Source organism: Equus asinus, chromosome 20 (genome assembly GCF_041296235.1).
Source record: "Equus asinus isolate D_3611 breed Donkey chromosome 20, EquAss-T2T_v2, whole genome shotgun sequence".
Taxonomy (NCBI): domain Eukaryota; kingdom Metazoa; phylum Chordata; class Mammalia; order Perissodactyla; family Equidae; genus Equus; species Equus asinus.
The window spans coordinates 53107808-53128590 of record NC_091809.1 but is presented as its reverse complement, the minus strand read 5'-3'; the positions used below and the strand labels follow the sequence as shown (position 1 = coordinate 53128590).

Below are 20783 nucleotides of genomic sequence, written 5' to 3'. Positions count from 1 at the left end.
AAGTCTTCTCATCTGTAATATGTGGATAATAATAGGACTTCCCTTTAGGTCCTAATATTGATGAAGTTTGAGTATTAAATGTAAAGTATTTTGATTAGTAGTGAGCACTCTATAGTCATTAACTTTTATTATATAATGTGTTTAGTAAAACCTCAATAAGTTGCCATTGTGGTGCTGCTGGGACATTTTCATAAACAGTGGTTGCTATTTATGGATGGTATCATTGAGCACTGCACATATTTTCTGACAGTTCCAAGAGGCTAAAGAAACTTCCTCAAAGATAGAAGCCTGTGATTTGCACTTACTGAGGATGCGCTCCATGAGATCATTTTTCACCTTGCCATCAGTGTGTACGGAAGTAAATGCCGGACAAAGAGAGGTAAGAGATATGTTTCTTGCCCTTAGGGTACTTACAATCTGGCTAGGGGTGGCATGTAAAAATCCATGTGTAAAAGATAAAAACCAAGTAAGGTAATGTTGGCCACGTGGAGAGGTTTGGGTCCCCTTGTGGTCTGGAGAATGGGGCAGGCAAGAACCAGGGCAGCAGAGCACGGCTGGCCGAGGAGGTGGACTGGAGCAGTGGTCCAGGGTTTGTATTAAGCCAATCCTACACCCTTTTACTGACCAGGTATGAGAGAGCCAACTCTTGGTGACGAGAGAGGACCTCCTAGGCCTCTCTACCATCAGGGTGGTTTTACCTTGTGGTCAGCTGTTGTTCTCGGAGGGTCCAGGCAGCTGGCATGGTTGTCAGTTAGAGTCAGGCTACACACAGGTTAGGACAGCTTTGTCCATCTATTTGTCTGTCTTCTGTCTATTTGTTTGTCTGTTCACCCAATTACCCATCTACTTGTCCATTTGTCTGTTTCTTTGTTTGTTCATTCGTCTCTCCATCTCTTTATCCATCTGTCTGTGTATGTCCATCCATCCACCCATCTATCAGTCCAATCATCCCTCTATCTGCCATCTATCTATTTCCATATTTCTATTTCCCAGCTCATTCTACAAAAGATATCCAATGGATCACAGAAAACACATATCATAATAAAAACAAGCAAAGATACCCACAGAGGATTAGGAAGGTGTAGGAAGCCAAGAAGTTGAGAATGAGAATAGGGAAGTAAAACTCAGAACATGTTGGAAGGACATAACTGATTCCTGCTATAGTTGAGTCACAAATTTGTCTCCTAGTCATTTTTATAGTTATCTTCAGTAAAGTAGAAACAATCTATCATGTGTTCAGGGGAATAAACCCTTTTCTTGTTCTCAGTTCAAAGACGACGTTGTCTTGTGAGGCTTCCTTCAGTGTCTAGGGAGAGGCAGAAGTCTGGTGGTTCCAAACAGCAGCCTCTAAATCAGACAGGCCTGAGTTCAAATCCTGCGTCCATCACTCAACAACTGCGTGATCTTGGGCAAGTCACTGAGTCTCTCTGAGCCTTACTTTCCTCATCTGCGAAAATGGGATAAGTGTGGTGCCCGGCCTCAAAGGGCTGCAGTCAGGATTAAATAAGATCATGTATATATAGGGTTAACGAGGCACAGGACACACAGTTAATCTTCAATATGTGGCAGCAATTGTTACTATTGAACAGTCTGTTGCATGTGGTTGGGTATCTGAATCCACTCAGCTTCTGCAAGTAGAAACCATGGGGAAAGTCAAGGCCAGAGTCCCTGTGCTTAGGACAGTGCCTGCTGACCCTGGAAGGTCAGGGAAGACATTCTCATGCCCCACAGTCTGTCTTGTCAGTTATCAATCTGCTTTTTCTCTGTCCTCCAAAGTCCAGGCAATGGGGAGGGGTTGATCAAACTTCTCCAACCCACGGCCCCAGCTGGAAAGCAGAGATGTAGCAAGCTGTTGAGACTCACCTAATCTTCGCAGTGGCCATCCCTTTGCACTTACAGATGATTAATTGCATAGGAGAGCAAGTCTGCATCCCTCTCCTTGGCTAGGATTCCCTGTATCCCTCAAGCCCCTCATTGCTGACAGTAATTCACTCCTAACCTTGTAGGCTGCCTGGGCCTTATTTGCATCCACAAAGTCTGTATATCCCAAATATGAGTTGAACCATCTCTCCTTAGAGATCAAGGGGTGGGAGGCGGGGGCAAGCAGGAGGTGGTGTGGCTCCTTCTGTCTGGGAGCAAGAGCCTAAGTCTTGGTTGTATGTGTGTATATTTGTGTGTAAGGGGGGGGGGGCGTAGGGGGAGATTAGAACCATTTCATTTTGTTTTCACTTTTAAGCAATGTACAAATGGTCTCTGGAATCCTCTGGCAGCTGGTGGACTTTGATTCAGCAAGCGATGAATTATATCCTCTGGTTGTGAGTAAAATTACAAATATCTTCAAGATGTTCAGTGCTCTGGGAAAGGGCAGCCAACTCAAGCTGGCTCTGTGGGCTTCCTCCTGTCTGGAGCAGAACACAGCACCTCTCTCTCTGAAGAGGGAAATGGGAAAGTGGGAAGAAGATTGGGGGAGCAGGCACCCACAGAAGAGAGACCAGAGAGGAGCATGATTTAGAGACAGCCCGGGCCAAATGTGGTGGAGGCAGGGAGGGGAAGGTAGAGTGAAGCCCCGTGGGCCCCTTTCAGGCTCTGCAGGTGATAGCCATTCAGATTAGTGTCTGGGGAGCAGCTGTGTGGTACCAGCACATGGTAGAATGGATGCTACTTGACGAAGCATCCTTCATCTCAGCAGCAAATATTTACCAAGTGTTCCCATGGGGAATAGATAGCCTAGATTTTGTAGTCACCAGGGCAAAACCAAAACATATAGAGTCTCCCAAAAGATCAATTATTTATTTAACAAAGATTTGCTTTAAAAAGATACTTAATGATATGCTAATACTGAACAATGCTTTCAATTTCTCTTATTTGAAAAACGAACACAGTCAAGGCATATGTCACCTGGGTCCCCAGAACACCTCTTCGTACCTCTGTTGAGCACCCACCGTGATATTCTGACGCTTCTATGGTCTGACTGTTGAGGGTTGGTCTCCCCTACTAGCCTGTGTACAACACAAGGGCAAAGATTGGATGTTGTTCATCTGGCATCACAATGGCCTCTCCTCTCTTCAATTGACTTAGTAGCCAGTTGAAGCATTTAGCAGCATTTAGTAAAGTTTGCCAAATGAGTGAGATGAAGTTAACTTTTCCTTGTCTCTGTTGATGGGGTCAAGCAGAGGCAAAGAGAAAGCGAAAGTGAGTAATTCCCCAGGTATTCATGACTGACTTTGTTACCCAGATATTTCATGGGTTACATCGCCTTCCTGCACCTGCTCTGACCCCCACCCAGCTGGGCTCTACCACTGGCCTCTTAGCACCCTTTTGGGCAGAGAGAAGAGGTCATGACCATGCAGTTGATGCTAAGATCAATTCAGCAAGCGTTTATTGAATGACACCCGGGCCCAGCACTGCGCTGGTGCTGTTAGGATGCGAGAGGAGGGGCTTATTGGAACAGTAGCTCTCCGTTCTCATGTTCTGAGCTCCTCAGCTGGGCCTGGCATCCTGATAAGCGCTTTACATATATCGCCTTGACTGATCCTCACAGCAGTGTTTTGAAGTATCTTCAATGAGTATTTTCCAAAAAGATCGCACCGTCTTGGTTCCATTGAGCAAACTGGGAAAGGGCGTTGAGGCAAGATGTTCGGTTGAGGAAGGCAACCAAAGGAACTGCCACAGGGCTTACGTGTCTCAATAGTCTCCTCTCTGTGGAGAAGGAAGCTGACTTTTACTAAAAAGTCACATTTTTTTAAAAAAGATGCCAGTTATGTATAAACTAGCATTCTGCCCTCTCAGGGAACAGAGTGAAGACTGGTCATTTTTGTTTTTGGCTATGCTTATTACTTTTATATCACCTTTTAGCACCTCGTGTTAGAACAGTGTTTCTTAAATGCAGGCTCCGAGTTGGCTATAATACTGGTTTTATTTTTGATGAGAAATGCGGTAGATTGGAGTAATGGTTCCAGGTTCCAGGTCTTTATTCCCCTGTGATAGGATTATACATCCACCCCGTGGTCCTGTAAACTCAGTGCCTCTGGCTGAGAGCAGAGTTTGTGTCCCTCCCCACTGATGTTGACCTTGGCTGTGCGACAGGACACAGTAAAGACTTGAAAAACGCTTGTGTCCTTTGGCTCGGCCTGGTTTCCTTACCTGAAAATTAGGTTCCAGTTCTGTCCTGAGGAATAAAGATGATGTTTATAAAGCACCGAACACAGTGCTGCCTGCCACAAAATGGACTCTTAGGAAAATGCAGTTTTTATCATCATTATTTTTGTTATTGGAGGCCTAGGTTAGTTCAGAGAGCAGTGTTTGGCATGGCTTTTGCCTCAAAACCTTTGCTAGCAGCCCTTGGGAATATCCAGCTGCAGGACCTGTGTGGTCCATGGCCCGCCTGTTGCCTCTTCCTATTATGAAGCCCTTTCCTGGTCTGTTCTTGGGGTTCTCAGGTCCCTATCTCCCTTTTCTTCATGTCCTGAGCAAGGCTCTAAATGCACCCCTTAGATCTGATGCTGGGAATTGTTTTCCATGGTGCTCTTTCGTGCTGTGGGCATATTCATCTTTTAGAGTGATAAAAGGGTCACAAGCCCCCCATTTATAGTAGGATCCCATTTTTTATTTTTAATATGCTTGCCTGGCTCACTTGGGGTCTTATGGGACCCAAATTTCCAACGTCTGTGTGTGGTGAGTTTCCCCACCTCAAAAAGCAATTCTCGGATACCCTGCTGGTGTTTGAGAATTCAACTCAACTCTGACACTATCTACCTGGAGACAGCATCAGATTCCACAGGTTAAGGGCTCAGTCCTACAAGACTACCCCCCTGGTCCCAAACATACACACACTTGAGACGCCAGTCAAAAGCTCAGGTAACTTCTGCTTCTGACCGACTGACTATAAGCCAGAGACTCCCATAATCCCCTTCCCAGGTTCGATTAATTTGCTAGAGCAGCTCAGAGGACTCTGAGAAACATTCTACTTCCTAGATTATCAGTTTATTATAAGAGGATGTAACTCAGGAACAGCCAGATGGAAGAGATGCATCGGGCAAGACATGGGGAAAGGACATGGAGCTCCCATGCCCTCTCTGTGCCACTCTCTCAGCACCTCCATGTGTTCACCAACCCGGGAGCTCTCTGAACCCAGTACTTTTGGGGTTTTATGGAGGCGTCATTACACAGGCATGATTGATTAAATTATTGGCCATTGGCCATTGATTCAATCTCTGGCCCCTCTCCCCTCCCTGGAGGTCTGGAGATGGGTCTGAAAGTTCCAACCTCTAATTACATGGTTGGTTCTCCTGGCAACCAGTCCTCATCTTAAGGTGCAATTCCAAAGTCACCTCCTTAACATAACAAAAGACGCCTTTATTGCTCTCCTCACTTAGGAAACTCCAAGGGTTTTAGGAGATCTGTGCCAGGAATGGGGTACAAGACCAAATACATATTTCTGATTATGAATCACAAGATCATATTGGCATTCACATATCTCGCTCCTCTAAGTTTGTGTTATTTGCAGATGCTATAGTAAGAATTCTAACTCTTCATCCAAGCCACTGATAAAAGTTGTCAATCATAATAATTTAATCTAAATTATGGAATATTTCAAATGTATGGAGGAGCACAGTAAATAAAATAACACCACACATCCACATACCTACCACGCAGATTTTGCCAAATTTGCTTCTGAATTTGATAATGCAAGTGATGGTGAGAATGTGGGATGCTGGTGGGAGTATAAACTGATACCACCACTTTGCAAAGAGATTGTAGGCAATTCAAATGGACTTAGGTGGAGATGCCCATATCCTACAACTGAGAAATCTCCTTTCTAGGTACATGCCCTAAATAAAGTTCCTCACATGGCACATAGAACTAAGTGCTAGAATACATATTGTAACCACAAAACATTGGATCTGACTTAAACATCCATCAATGTAGTACACTCATAAAATAAAATAAAGTTATTAGGATGAGGTAGATAAAATTTATCAACATGGATAAATCTCAGATATGTAATGTTGAATGAAAAAAAGCAAGTTGTAAAAGGATATGCCCGATATGAAACCATACATGTGAGTTCAAAAAAATACAGTTCTGAATGTACTTGGTGCTACAGATGACCTTTGCGGGCGCACTGAGCTGGGTCAAATCCTGGCTTTGAACTCTACAACCACAGGTGAGTTGCATAAACTCCCTAAACATCAGTTTCCTCATCTAGTCAATGGGAACAATAATAATACCTATTTTACAGACTAGCTGTGAGGATCCAATTATATTATGTATGTAAACGTTTTAGCACAGTGCCCGGTCTGTAATAAGTGAATAAATAGTAAATTTTAGTTCCTTTCTTCTTGCTGAGGCTAGTGAAACATACACAGGATTGGGTAGGACTAGAAAATAGTAGGTGGAGGAGGGCAGGGAGGATGGTAAATCAGAGTTGTATTCATAACCGGTGTTGGGAATAGCATCCCGGGAGGGAAGAACGCCACGACTGAGAAGTGCACATAAGCAGAAGGCAGGGAGTGAAACAGCTGGAAGCATTCAGGGGAAAACAACCCAATGCGGCGGGTAACACAATCCAGTGGAATGAGCTGGGAAGCGTGGCAAACTGGAGACCAAGAGAAGAAAACACATTTGCACTCTTGGAAGGAAATCCACATGGAAAAACAAATCCCCAGACTCGGAGTGAGCAGGCTTGCCCTGCATCCCTGCCTCGCCCCGAGGGCTTCCCAGCTCCTGGGTCCACCTTTTGTAGGTGACATCTTTCTTAACCCTCTTCAACTTTACCTGGGGTTTCTGTCTGGAAACTGATGGAATAGAATGGTCCATGCTTCTCTAGAAACAATCTTCACCCACCCTACCTGTGCTTTGAGGGAATGCAGAAACTGTGATGACCTTATAAAGTCTTACACTGATAAAAACCCTGAAATGATGGTGGGAGGGCTTACAGAGACATAACTTACTGCTTCAGGGGGAGAAGAACAAAGGCTGGCCCAGGTAACTCCCATTACTTTTTACCTTGAACACTGCTCTCCATTCTCCAAAACACTTTTCCCATCTCCTATCCTTCCCACTCCAGTGGCTTTCAGTTCTATTTTTCAGAGGTAGAGTTCAAATTTTATCATTCCTCTGCTCAATAACATTAAATAGCTCCCCCTTTGTCCTCAAAATTTAAGACTAGTTCCTTGGTTCAGATGGAAGCACAGCAAGGCTATGCTCTTGTCCAATCTTCAAGAACCACCATAATTTTACCTCAACCCAACTTTCTAATCTTTCCAACTTATTTTCTCCTGCATCCATTCACAGTCCTTCCCCCAGGCAGATGGCTACACCATCATATCTTGCCCTTTCTCCATATGCATTGATTGTTTTCCCATCTTTGTTTCTTCATCACACTGTTCCCTCCATCCAGAGGGCTATTTCCTCCCATTCCTACATGTCCAAATTTTACCCATTTTTCATGGTCTACTTAATGTCATTTGTTTTCTAGAGTCTTCCCGGGATCCACTGTCCTTCCTTCTATAGCTGGATAATAACTATTTATAGTAATTGAATTTTATTTGAAAAACTACTGAACCAGGTAGTCATGAGGGGGACAAAAAAGAATCACACATGGTCAGTCTCCTCCATTAGCAATAGTCTTGTCAGGAAGGCAGGTACATAAACCACAGACCCTAAATCAAGGGACAAATGAGCATCAGCAAAGTGATCAAGGACCTGCAGGCCAGCAGGGAGCCCTATTGTCTCTTGCCTCCTAACTTGTCTCTTTGATTCTTCTCTCACCCACCCTCCTTACCTTACAATTCCTTCTCCACACAACAGTCAGAATGATGATTTAAAAAGTCCTTCAGATATGTTTCTCCCCTGCTTAAAACCCTCCAGAGTCTTACTGTTGTACTAGGAAAGACCTTCCAACTCATCACCCTGACTTATAAAGCCCTTCAAAACGGCACCCTACCCACCTTTCTGACCTTCTGCTCCGTTAGCTGCCTCTCCCACTTTGCTCCATCACACTAACCTTCTGTTCCTTCAACAGGCCACATGTTTCCTTCTTAAGACTTTACACCAGTTTCCTGCCTTCCTTTATCTACAATACTCCCCCCTGCTCTTTCCTCTCATTTAGGTACCAGTTTAAACATCACCTGGTTGGAGAGAACTTCCCCTGACTCACCCAGCCTAATTGCTCTCCAACCACTCTCCTACAGCTTGTCACTGCCATTTTTCCTGTTTGGCTGTTTATCATCTGTCTCTTCAAATAGTATCAGCTGCAAGAGGACAGAGGCTGTGCTATTGTCCAAGGGCAGCCCCAATGCCTGCAACAAGGCCTGGCATGGAGTGGGTGCTCAGTAAGTGTTTGTTCACTGACTGGCTGAATGAATGAATTGGAAGATTTCATAGAAGAGCTGACAGTGGAAGTTCACCAGTGCAGGAAAGGGCATTTTGGGCAAAGGGAAGAGCACAGTGAAAACGGATGATGAGGAGGGTGATTAAGACAGCCTCTGTACTTCCCAGTTGTGACACTTGGCCCGCTTCACTGGAATTGCTTGAGCAGTTGACTGTGTTCCCCAAAGACTGTAAGTTTCTGAGGGCTTGGGCCTTATCTGTCTTGCTCACTACTGTATTTTTGGTGTCCCAGCCCACCGTGGGTTCCCAAAGATTATTGAATGAATGAATGAAGGGTGTAACAGGAAGAGCAATGGGATATGAGGCTCGTTGTTAAGGGCCTCAAATGTTGAGCAAAGGAGTTTGTATTTTGTCCTGTAAAAAATGGGGAGCCATTGATGGTTTTTCTTCTTGTGTTTTTCGCTTTATTTTTAAAATATTTATTTAGGTTTTAACTTTTAAAATAATTATAGATTCCCAGAAGATTGTAAAGAAAGGTACAGGGAAGTCTCATTCACCCTTCTCCAGGCCTCCCTTAATGTTAATATCTTATCTGATCATAGCACAATATCAAAACGAAGAAATTGGCCTTGGTACAAACCATAGATCTTATTCAGTTTTCACCAGTTTATATGAACTAATGTGTGTGTGTGCTTGTGTGTGTGTAGCTCTACGCAATTTTATCACATCTGTGGCCTTGAGTAACCACCGTCACAATCAAGATACTCAACTGCCATCACCACAAGACTCCCTTGTGTCACCCCTTTATAGCCACACCCATCCCCTATCCCTAATACCTGGCAACCATCAACCTGTTCTTCACCCCTTTAATTACGTTATTTCGTGACTGTTACATAAATGAAATCATGCAGTATGTAACCTTTTGAGATTGGCTTTGTTTCAGTCAGCATAATTTTCTTAAGGTTCATCCAAGTCGTGGTGTTTATCAAGAGTCTGTTTCTTTTCATTGCTGAGTAGTATTTCATGGTATGTTTGTTTAACCATTCACCATTTAAATGATGTCTGGATGATTTCTAGAAGGTTTTTAACTAAGGGAATAGCATGCTAAGGTTACTTTTCTAAGAAAAGAATTCTAGTTCTGGGGAGGAGGAATTGGACAGAAATGGGAGTTAGCATAAAGAAACGGAGACAGATAGGAGGTCTTTTCAACAGTAGGAAAGAGATGAGGGCTGGAATTAAAGAAGTGGAAGTGAGGATGGAAAGGAGGTAGTGGTTTCAAGAGATGTTTCTGAGGTAGAATTGACAGAAAGGAGTTTGTGATGGATTTGATGAAGAAGGTAAGGGAGAGGAAGAAGTCAAGAATCACTTCAACTATTCTGGCTTGGGTGCTTGCCAGATCAGCAATACTATAAACTATGAAATGGTATTCAGGAGGAAGAGGCATTTGGAGAGAGGATAATGTGTCCTATTTTGGACACCAGGAGTTTGAAATGTTCAGTGATAGATCCAAGTGGAAGTGTCCAGTGGCTCAGGAGAGCATTCTGGGCAGGAGACCGAATGAGAAGCTACCAGAGCACACTGTTATATTTGCATCTATGGGATGGATGAAATTGTCCAAGGAGTGTGAGAAAGTTGAGCAGGGGGCTGAGGACATAATCTTAGGGAACACCAACAGTTAAGGCTACCAAGACATCAAACACAATGAGGGGGAAAGCCAGTGTACTGGCAATTAGGCGATCATTGTTAATCTTTACAGGAGCAGGTCAGTAGACAGAAGCATGGTGAGGCAGGTGAGGTAATGAAGGAGAGGTGAAGCAGTGGAGGCGAGAAGTATAGCATGTGCTTTTAAGAAGTTTGGCAACAAAGTTTGAGAGAGAGTCAGCGTGGGACAGGATCTGTGGGTACTCATCAAGAGCACCATGACACCTGGTGCTCTCTGTGACCATGGGTACACATAATAAACCATCAGGTCTATCTTTTCTATGGGTTCACGCAGGATCCTGGGAACTCCCCCTTGCCACTCTGCTCAGGAAGCTGCTACCAATTGATCCAAATTAGCTCTTGACTAACCCCTGCTTGCCGTCTTGGGGGTAGGCAAGGAATGTTGCTTTAAGACTATGAGAAATGAACAAGTCTGTGAGTTTTGGACAAGCTAATGAATGAGGAGAGCAAGGGTGGGGAGCATGGGGGGGTGGGTGGCAGCTGGCAGAGCTGATGGAGCAAGGCCCTTGAGGCAGGGGAAGAGCATGAGTGAAGAGGTCAGTCTTGGAGGAAGAATCTTTCTTTCTTCTGAATCAGAAAGTAATTGGGTAAGGACAGGGAGAAATGACAGTAGTTGCGATGTGCAAGGGAGGGGGCTGAGGCCGTAATTTTCTCAGTGAGGTGGGAGGTCATTATAGTCAAAAGCAAGAGAAAAGGGACTGTTTGATTACTTGAAGAGAAATATTCAGAGCAACCCTATTTCTCTCTAGTACCAGTCACCAACTGACAGAATATAGTATCCCTTTGCCTTTCGGCTGTCTTTCCTTGGTAGTATATAAACTCCACGCAGATGAGGGGTTTTCTCTTATTCACTCTATATCCCCAGCATTTAGAACAGTGCCTGGTACATGTTAAAGCCCACAGAATATTTATTGAATACATGAAAGAATAAACCAGAAGGAGCAAAATGACTGGTGAGCATTGTGGAATGTCTAGCTGAGGTTGGAAGTCATCACTCCCTCTACTGACATGGCCTCTCACCTGTGCTCTCTCTTGCTGTCTTGTATCTGAATTATTTATAGTCACATCTCTCTCCCATTCTGCAGTGAGCATCATTCAGAGCCAAGTCTGCAACTGATCCATCCTTGTGTGTGTGTACAACACGGTAGATATTAAAAAATTATTGGCTGAATGAATGGATATGTGAATGGAATGCCAAGTAGCTTTGGTTGGTACAAAGGTCCTTTTTATGTTGCATTAAAGTCCAGCTTCTTGTGACTGCTATACGTTGGTTGAAGTTTTGTAGTTTGGCATAAAAAAGGCTGTTTCTTCTTCCTTTAGACAACCCTTCAATTATTTGAATGGGTGTGGTGTTTCCCCACACTCTCTCCTGGGGAAAAGCACATGATTCTTGTGACTGTCCCTCATATGACTAGTTTCCAAGCCCCCTGACATCCTAGTCTCCCTGGGATGGGAACTCCCTGGCCCCAAGGGGTTGTTCAGATACCATCAGACTGTGCCTCTGAGGAGAACTAAGGCATCCTTGGTCTAGAAACATACAGGTATGGCTTGATGCCTTGTTTTTATCATCCTTTCCTAAAGTTTTAAAGTCAATCTCTGTGTGAGGTCCAGTGAATCCTAAAATTAGGAGCAAGTCTGTCATTGGAGCTGACTTCTACGCCAACAATGAGGTACCTCCCTGCCCAGCATGAGGGGTGACCCTGGGCCAGTTAGACCAGCTGCACTCTGCAGAGAGTTGTGCTTTATTCCTTTTTGGACAACAGTGGGAGATGACTGGCAAAAGCCTCTGGTATTCGCCCTCTGAGTTTTCACAGATGAAGATAATAAATAACAGGTCAGTATCCCCCCGGGGTGGGAGCAGAGAGAAGAGCCTTTCCAGCACCACTCTGCAGAAAGGCCTTTTGGTTGAAGCTGTTTTGCTGAAACTCTTCATTGCCTTCACCCCTTAGGCCCAGGCTATTTGGGGAGTTCATTAGCTCACATCTCAGCTTTCAGCCAGAGGGGAAGAAACTGGCCTCCAAGGAGCAAGGCATAACCCTTGTAGCTAACCAAGCACAGTCCATTTAAAAAAATTTACTGAGATATAATTAACATATAGTAAAATACATAGATCTTAAGAGTTTAGTTGGAAGAGTTCTGACAGTTTTAGACACCTATGTAACCACTACTCAAAATGAGAGAACATTTCCATCACCCCTGAAATTTCCCTTGTGCCCCCTTCCAGCCAATTCTACCACCTTCTGAACCACTTTCTGACTTCCATCAATATAAATTTTTATTTTCTGTTCTTGGACTCCATAGGAATGGACTCATACAGTATGCACTCTTTAGTGTCTATCTTTTTTTTTTTAAAGATTGGCACCTGAGCTAACATCTGTTGTCAATCTTCTTTTTTTTCTTCTTCTCCCCAAAGCCCCCCCAGTACATAGTTGTATATTTTAGTTGTAGTTCCTTCTAGTTCTGCTATGTGGGACACCACCTCAGCATGGCCTGACGAGCAGTGCCAAGTCCGTGCCCAGGATCCGAACGGGCAAAACCCTGGGCCACTGAAATGGAGTGCACGAACTTAACCACTTGGCCACAAGGCTGGCCCCATGTCAGTCTTCTTTTGCCCAACATAATGTGCTTGAAATTCTACTATGTTGTTGTATGAGTCAGTAGTTTATACCTTTTTAGTACTGAATAGTATTCCATTTCATGAATATGCCATAATTTACTTATCCATTCTACCAATGAACACTTAGGTTGTTTAAAGGTTTTGGCTATTATGAATAAAAGCTGCAATGAATATTTGTGTACAAGTCTTTGTATGGACATATGTTTTTTACTCTATTAGATAAGTATCTTGAGTGAATGTATGTTTAGCATTATAAAATTGGCCAACAGTTTTCCAAAGAGGTTGTACCACTTTATCCCTGACCCCCACCTCCCCTGACAGGTGCTCCACATTCTTCAGTGATGTCAGAATTTTAATTTTTAGCTATTCTAGTGGGTAGGTAATGCTATCTCATTGTGGTTTTCATTTCCATTTATGACTAATGATGTTGAGCACTTTCTCACATGCTTATTGGCCATTTGTATATCTCCTTTGGCGAAGGATATTTTCAGTTCTTTTGCCTATTTTATAAATTGGATTGTTTGTTTTATTCTTGATTTGTAGGATTTCTTTCTATATTCTGGATTTGTCAGATATGTGCTGCGTATGTTTTTTTCCTAGTTTCTTTCCCAGTGGACTGTCTGTTCACTTTCCTAGTGTTCTCTTTTGATCAGGAGAAATGTTAAATTTTGATGATATGAACTTTTTTCCTTTATCCTTAGTGCTGCATGGTCTAATTTTCATGTGAGGGTTGTTTTCAGCTGTTAGATGCAGCAGGTCTAGGAACCCAAAAGAATCTGGGACAGTTGGGAAGGGGTGGGAGTGGTCAGACTTTCCCCAGCAGCCTCGTCGCTTGGTGCTTTGAGAAGACACAGCGTTAGTGAGTAGTCAGGAGATCTAGATTCAAGCCCTGGCCATACGCTAATTAAGTAACCAATTTATTCATCTGTAAAGTGAGGATAATTATGCTTGCTCAGCCCACATCATCATGGGCTTTGAATAATGGGATTTGAATAAACTCTGAACGCCAAAAGGTACTCAAGGACTGATCATGAGTATTATAATACCAATCATGACCACTGTTATTATCATCAGCCATATAGTAGTCCATTATTCTGCTTGTGTTATCTTATCCCTCCTCCTCCCCCTCAGCCCTCACTCCTGAGCATCTTTGCATCTTACTTGCGGTACAGGCAGAAAGGAAAGATTGCAAAACTTAAATCGAGCTCTTATTAAACTTGTGTTTCCAGAGAAAAGTCCTTGTAGTGGACTCCCATGGGACTGGTGCGTCGGGTACTGAGCTCCGCGTAGTGGGAGGGCCATGGGAGAGCCTGAGCGGTTGACAGCTGATGGGGATTCCCACAGGACAAATCCCTGAGCAAGCCGCCAAGGGGGCTTGCCTTTTCACCTCTAATGTCTCCTTTCCTTACCTTCCCCGTGCACATCCCAATTTTTAACATACTTTTCACCAGAAAGAAACCCCACTTACGTAACTGTAGTTTATTTTGTCAGGAGACAGACTTATTTTCCCACAAGTTAACATACTAAGTTCATGAATTACAACCAGAAGTAAAGGATGCTGCTATTGCCCTTAGCTTGTGCAGTGTTATAACCAGCTTTTTTTTTTTAATGTTTAAGATTATGTGGGTATCTCCATTCCTACCTCTGAGAGGCCCGAGCAGCTGGGGACCCCTGATGAGGATTTCCTGCTCATTGCAGTCACTATCTTTGAGAAAAGCTATGTGGAAGGCAATTTTTTTCTTGCTTCAAAGCACAGTCCTCCTTCTTGGAAAGAGCAAAGGAAGCAGGAAGGAAATCTCTTTATGAAGGAAATTGTCAATTTGTGATGGGAATGATCTGTTTTCCAAATTTGGGGTACTTGGAAAACACCTATTCTCTTTATGCCCCTGCTGAGCTGATGGCTCAGGGCTCTTTAGACACAGAGGGGTCAAGCTGGGCCACACATGCCGCAGCTCATCATGCAACCACCCACCGGCCAAAGCTGTGGGCCCACCAGACGGTGGTAACCCCAGAAGCTTCCCCACAGGTGGAAAATGCCATCTCTTCTGGGCTTAGCCTGATAGCACAGGGCCATTTGCTCTCCCCCTCCAGAAGAAGCTCACAAGGTATAAACGCTGTCCAAGACAAGCCAACTGTCTTGTTTTTCATACCTCCTGAGTTTATGGAGGAGCTGAAAAACCCCAGACCAAATATTCAAATCTAAGCCCTGTCCCCACCCCAAGAAGGGGCCTCTTGGGTCTATGAGGGCCTGCCTGAGTGAGACACCTTATAATTGGGAAGAATTATAGGAGATGGGGAAATGAAGGCAGGATTAAGGCAGGGGTTGGGGGGTGCAGTTTATGGTCCTCGCCTAGCTACGACATCACTAGACAATGAGTCCAGCACAAACGGGGTGTTAAGGGAAACGACATGATCCTGAAGGCTTCAAAGCAGGAGTGGTCTCCGCTCTCTGTGTGGAACTGAGAAAGGAGAGCTGGGAAGGGGGTAGGCAGCACAGATAAGAAGCCAGCGGCTAGGTGTCACATTACAAAGCTGAAAGGAAGACGTGGAGAAACCAAGAACATGTAAAAGAAAGATCAGAGAGAGCTATTATTATACAATATGCCCACTGCAGACAGACAGGCGGCACTGGCTCTTCATCTTTCTTAACTTCAGATTCCAAGAAAGCCTTTGTTGTAGCCTGGTCAGTCCCGCAAAGGCACAGGCTGGGGTTAACGTCAATGTTCCGGCAAATCCCACTCTGGACAGGTGGGTAAAGCTGGGAAACATCTGAGACTTTTTCAGGTTTGGGGACTAACACATTCAGTCCCCATTCTAGTTATCAGCTTCCCAAACTCAGCCCCCTTCTGTTGCCCCCACCCTTCAAATCAAGTACCTCAGACTGCTGAAGGCAGCGGGAAAATGGGGCTGCTGCCAGCACTGCAAACAGCAACGAGTGCAGGGCCCCAACCTGCCCACATACTTGGCAGGCACACCCTAGACTCATGCCAACTGGAGCTGGGTGAACAGTGAAAACCCATTCCATCAAATCGTTGTTTTGTCTACATGACACCAAACCAACCAGTTGTGTACATTGGTGCCATATGGCACCGAGAGCTGTTTTGACTGAAACCAGCTACTCTGACATTGTGCGTAGCCACAGCCCGCAGTTGACACCACGTGGAGGGAAGGTAGCGCCATGTGCAAGAGAATTCCTCAGACCCAGATTGAGTCAAACTTAACTGACCATACTGAGACCGGGAACTGTTTTCGTGTACTTCACACTTAAAGGACCAATGTTGTTTTTGTCCCCTGCCACAACTCTGAGAATATGTATGGCTTCAGTGGGAGACCGTGAATGGAAAATGTTGCAGAGGGCAGAAAGCTGTACTTACAACTAAGTAGAGCAGAAATCAGAGTTGAACAGAGCCAGATCCTCAGCTAAGAGAGTATTTGGCGTTTGAGAAATGTCTTAGGGAAGCTAGTCTTAGGATCACGGCCTGAACTTGGTTTAACCCAGTTGTGGGTTCTATGTGAGCCTCAAATGACCAGCTTCTCAGGTAGGCAAATGCTGGGGATGAATGTGGCCCATGGATAGAGTGCTGAGAAATGTCCTGCCATTTCCTGTGGAGCCTCTGCCAGATGTGGTCCTTCTGGGCATCATTTGAGGTTGGCCTTTTGATTTCTTAGGTCACATCAAAAGCTCTGATTCTAGATAATAATCTTCTTTTTTTTGGTGAGGAGGATTGGCCCTGAGCTAACATCTGTTGCCAATCTTCTCTCTTCTTTTTTTTTCCTCCCCAAAGCCCCAGTACATAGTTGTATATCCTAGTTGCAAGTCCTTCTAGTTCTTCTGTGTGGGACACCACCACAGCATGGCTTGATGAGCCTCATGTAGATCCATGCCCAGGATCCGAACCAGTGAACCCCGGGCCACCAAACTGGAGCATGCAAACTTAACCATTATGCCACAGGGCCAGCCCCTAGATAATATTCTTAATCTTTTGACAAACCTAGAGACAACAGAAGAGAAAAGAAAGACCACAAAATACCTAAGACTTTAGATTAATTCTCCCTCACCTGCACACTCATACAGTGCTTCAAATTTTTCAGCAGTTTTCCCATCATCACATTGTCAGGAATGCTCTTGCCCTAGATATCCACAAAGCCAACAGCCTGCCTCTCCTGACTTCCTTCACCCTTTACCCAAATGGCCTTCTCAGAGAGCCTTCCCTGGACACCTGATCTAAAATTTTATCCACCCTCTGCTCCTGCCACTCCATCTGCCTTCCTGGCTGTATTTTTCTCCTTAGCACTTATCACCATCTAACACACTAAATATTCCCCAATTTGTCTTATCTATTGCCTGCCTTCCCCACCAGAAAGCAAACTCCATGAGGTCAGGGAGATTTTCCTTGTGCACTGCTTGTTCACTGTTGTACCAGCAGGGATGGCACCTGGTGCATAGTGAGTGATCAATACGTATCTGTCGAATGAGTTAGTAATTGTTTTCTGTCTTTTAAGTAGAGCAGATAGCTCCATTTTACAAATGAGGATATTGAGGCAGAGGAAGTTTCAAAGGAAATTTTTTTTAAAATCATAAAACTAAATGAAAATACAACATATCAAAATATGTGGGATACTGCTAAAGCAGTATTGAGAAGAAAATTTATAACACCAAATGCTTACATTAAAAAAGAGAAAAGATCTCAAATCAATAAGCTAACTTCCTACCTCAAGAAACTAGAAAAAGAAGAGCAAAAGAAACCCAAAGTAGGCAGAAGGAGGGAATTAATAAAGATTCGAGCAGAAATGTATTTTTAAATATAGGAAAACAAAAGAGACTATCAATCAAACAGAAGGTTCATTGAAAAAATTAATAAAATTGATAAACCTCTATCAAGACTGATGAAACAAAAGGAACCCAAATCACCAATATCAGGAATAAAACAAGATATCATTATAGATCCTGCAGCCATTAAGAGGATAATAAAAGAATACTACAAATGATTTTTACACTCATAAATCTGACAACTTAAAAGAGAGAGCACAGTTCCTCAAAAACTACAAATTACCAAAGCTAGATAAAATAGATAATCCAAATAGTCTTATAATCATTAAATAAACTGAATCCACAATTCAAGAGCAGCTGAAGAAAATTCTCTAGGCCTAAATGATTTCACTGGAGAATTCTAATAGACATTTAAAAAAATATTAACACCAATTTTATACAATGTCTTCCGGATAATAGAAAAGAGGGAAACACTTCCAACTCATTTTATGAGGCCAATATTACCCTCATAAGAAAAGCAAACAAAGATTACAAAACAGAAAGTTATAGACCAATGTGTCTCACAAACTTAGATGCCAAACTCCTCAAAAGAAAAAAATCAGCAAATGAAACTCAACAATGTATAAAAAGAATTAGACAACATGACCAAAAGGGATTATTTTCCAGGCATTCAGGGTGGTTCAATATTTGAAAATCAATCAATGTAATCTACTATATCAACAGGCTAAAGATGGAAAATCATAATATCTTATAAATTGACACAGAAAAACATTTGACAAAACCCAACACCCATTCATGATAAAAAAAAAAAAACACCTCTCAGCAAATTAGAAGGAAATTAATTCAACATCTACAAAAAGCCTACAGCTAACATCATACTTAATGGTGAAAGACTGCATGCTTCTTCCTAAGGTGGGGAAGAAAGCAAGGATGTCTACTCTCACTATTCTTATTCAACAAACTAATGGAAGAATATAGTATATTCTACACTAGAATAAGGCAAGAAAAAACAAAAGGCATCCAAATTGGAAAACAAGAAAAACTATTTAAGGATGAGATGATTGATATGATTGTTTATATAGAAAATCCCAAGGAATCTACCAAAAAAACCCCCAACCTTCCCAGAATAACTGAATTTAGTAGGGTCACAGGATGCAAGATCAATACAGAAAAATCATTTGTACTTGTATATGCTATAAATATGCAGAAAATAAAATTAAAAACATAATACCATTGGGGCTGGCCCCGTGGCATAGTGGTTGGGTTTGGCACACTCGGATTTGGCAGCCTGGGTTTGTAGGTTCAGATCCCGGGCGTGGACCTACACTGCTGTGGCAGCAACCCATATGCAAGGTAGAGGAAGATTGGTACAGATGTTAGCTCAGAGCTAATCTTCCTCAAGCAAAACAAAAAAGAGGAAGATCGGCAACAGGTGTTAGCTCAGGGCAAATCTTCCTCAGCAGAAAAAAATTCAAAAAAACCCATAATACCATTTATAATCACTCCAAAGAAAATGAAATGCCTAGACATAAATCTAACAAAATATGTATAGGATATGTATTCTGAAAATTACAAGGTTGATAAAACTCTGATAAAAAATAAAAAAACCCTAAATAAATGTAGAGATATACAGTGTTCATGAATTGGAAGGCTCAGCAAGGTAAAGACATGAACTCTTCCCAAATTGATATATAGGTTTAACGCAATTCTAATCAAAATCCCAGAAAGAATTTTTGTAGATATAGATAAGCTTCTCATAAAAGTATATGGAAAGGCTTAGGCCATAGAATAGCTGAACCAATCCTGACAAAGAAGAATAAAGTGGGAGGAATCACTGTATCCAATATTAAGACTTACTATATAACTATAGCAGTCAAGACAGTGTGGTATCGGTGGGGAAATAGACCAATAGATCAACGGAACAGAATAGAGAACCCAGAAGTAAACCCGCAGAATTATGATCAACTGATTTTTGACAAAGGTGCAAAAGGAATTCAATCAAAGTAAGGTAGCCTTTTCTACAAATAGTGCTGGAGTGTTTGGACGTCCAAAGGCAAAAATAGAATCTCAACCTAAGCCTCACAGCTTATAGAAAAATTAATTCAAAATGGATCATAGACTTAAATGTAAATTTTAAACTATAAAATCTTTAGGAAAAAAATAGGTGGAGATCTTCAGGATCTAGGGGTAGGCCTAACGTTCTCAGATTTGACACTAAAAGCACCATCCATAAAAGGAAAAAACAAGAAATTGGACCTCATCAGAATTAAAAACTTTTGCTCTGTGAAAGAATATATGAGGAGGATGTGAAGCCACAGACTGGGAGAAAATATTTGTAAGCCTCATATTTGACAACGGACTAGTATCTAGATTAAATATTAAAAAAACCTCTCAAAACTCAACATTAAAATAAAAAAGTCTGGTCTGGCATGTAAGGAGCTTGAAAATCCCCACTCCCATCCTCACAACAAGAAAAAACTGAACAAACAAAATCAACAGCTCTTCTCAATCCATCAAAGACTGAAAGTTGCAGGGAGAACTGCTCCCCCTCAAAATTAAAGAGACAGGACGGTGGCCGAGTGGTTAAGTTTGTGTGCTCCACTTCCCCGGTCGGGGGTTTTGCTCGTTTGGATCCTGGGCGTGGACATGGCACGCTGAGGTGGTGTCCCACACAGCACAACCAGAGGCACTCACAACTAGAATATACAACTATGTACTGGGGAGCTTTGGGGAGAAGAAGAAGAAGAAGAAGAAAAAAAAAGAAGATTGGCAACAGATGTTAGCTCAGGTGCCAATCTTTATATAAAAAAAAAATTAAAGAGAGACCAGCGGATACAGAGAATCACAGTTTACCAGGGCAGAAGCCCAGAAGCAGAAACCTCTGCTGGAACCAGCCCTGGGTAGGAAAACAAACTGTAATTGATGGATTGCTGGAGGCTCAGTGTAGACAAGTTTGAGAATTAAAAGCTCCAGGGTGACCAGTCTTAGGGAGTCACCACACTTTTGTGAGTTTTACCTGCAGAAGCCCTACCAGGTCCTCTCAGTGAAGACCAGAAAAAGATCTCCTCATGCTTCCAGCAGGGAGAGGAGAAAAGCAGTCATTTCAAAATATGCTCTGAGCGTTCTGTTCTTTTTAACAAGGCCTGCCCTCAAGGAAAACTATTTTATCAGAGCCTAACTTACTAGGGTTTTACCAGAGCCTAACCAACCTGGGGGAGGGGAAATACCCAACTCTAGCCCCCTCTGGCCTTTCTGTCGCACTTGAGGGAAAGAAAAAACAAAACAGAAGTGAGAAACTTAGTCATTGGAAATGAATTTTTTCAATATGTTGGGGATCAG

General features: G+C 42.9%; 1 long non-coding RNA gene across 1 annotated transcript in view; it reads left to right on the top strand.

The window, feature by feature from the left end:
* The window catches only part of LOC139041097 (uncharacterized), a 53406-nt gene that overhangs the window by 10138 nt on the left and 22485 nt on the right, over nt 1–20783 (top strand). Inside the window, exon 2 of the long non-coding RNA XR_011495699.1 lies at nt 251–379. This is a non-coding gene — a long non-coding RNA (uncharacterized lncRNA). The remainder of the gene's footprint in view (nt 1–250; nt 380–20783) is intronic.